The sequence below is a fragment of the Callorhinus ursinus genome, unplaced genomic scaffold (genome assembly GCF_003265705.2).
Source record: "Callorhinus ursinus isolate GAN/ISIS: 27379988/994484 unplaced genomic scaffold, GSC_fseal_2.0 scaffold4, whole genome shotgun sequence".
Classification (NCBI taxonomy): domain Eukaryota; kingdom Metazoa; phylum Chordata; class Mammalia; order Carnivora; family Otariidae; genus Callorhinus; species Callorhinus ursinus.
The window spans coordinates 55,619,350-55,620,533 of NW_027397066.1; the positions used below are offsets into that span (position 1 = coordinate 55,619,350).

A 1,184-nucleotide genomic window follows, 5' to 3' on the forward strand; every position below is an offset into this window, starting at 1 on the left:
GACTATTTCTTTAATCTGAAGTTCACGCTATGTCATCCTTGTGCAGGGGCTATGCCAATCTTCTCTGTATCATTCCAATTTTAGCGTATGTGCTGCTGAAGTGAGCACTGAAATTCACTCTATGAATGTAGAAATTATTACAGTGAATTTTATATTTAAAATGTATTTTGCTTGGTGAATTGGCATCATTTCAATTTCTTCTAATTAAAGTTTTAATTCATTTGGTTTTGTCCTTATATGATCTGGCCCATAGAAAAGATTCCATTCTGATCTTAAATATTGATACATTTGTAACCGACAGAATGGGAGAAGATATTTGCAAATGACATATCAGATGAAGGGCTAGTATCCAAAATCTATAAAGAACTTATCAAACTCAACACCCAAAGAACAAATAATCCATTCAAGAAATGGACAGAAGACATGAACAGACATTTTTGCAAAGAACACATCCAAATGGCCAACAGATACATGAAAAAGTGCTCCACATCGCCTGACATCAGAGGAAATCCAAATCAAAACCTCAATGAAATATCACCTCACACCCGTCAGAATGGCTAAAATTAACAAGTCAGGAAATGACAGATGTTGGCGAGGATGCAAAGAAAGGGGAACCGTCCTACACTGTTGGTGGGAATGCAAGATGGTGTAGCCACTCTGGAAAACAATATGGAGGTTCCTCAAAATTTGAAAATAGAGTTACCATACAATCCAGCAATTGCACTACTGGGTATTTACCCCAAAGATACAAATGTAGTGATCTGAAGGGGCACATGCACCCCAATGTTTATAGCAGCAATGTCCATATTAGCCAAACTGTGGAAAGAGTCAAGATGTCCATCAACAGATGAATGGATACAGAAGATGTGGTATATATATATACACACACAAAATGGAATATTATGCAGCCATCAGAAAAATGAAATCTTGCCATTTGCAATGACATGGATGGAACTAGAGGGTATTATGCTAAGCGAAATAAGTCAATCAGAGAAAGACAAGTATCATATGATTTCACTGATATGAGGAATTTGAGAAACAAGACAGAGGATCTTCGGGAAAGGGAGGGAAAAATGAAACAAGATGAAACGAGAGAGGGAGACAAACCATAAGGCTTTTAATCTCAGGAAACAAACTGAGGGTTGCTGGAGTGGTGGAGGGTGGGAGGGATGGGGTGGCTGGGT

The 1,184-nt window shown here is 38.2% G+C and overlaps 1 non-coding gene across 1 annotated transcript; it reads right to left on the minus strand.

The window, feature by feature from the left end:
• On the minus strand, positions 1-108 carry LOC112836204 (U6 spliceosomal RNA). The gene has a single exon (XR_003211430.1). It is a non-coding gene; the product is annotated as a U6 spliceosomal RNA (small nuclear RNA).
• Between the last annotated feature and the right edge of the window lie 1,076 nt (positions 109-1,184).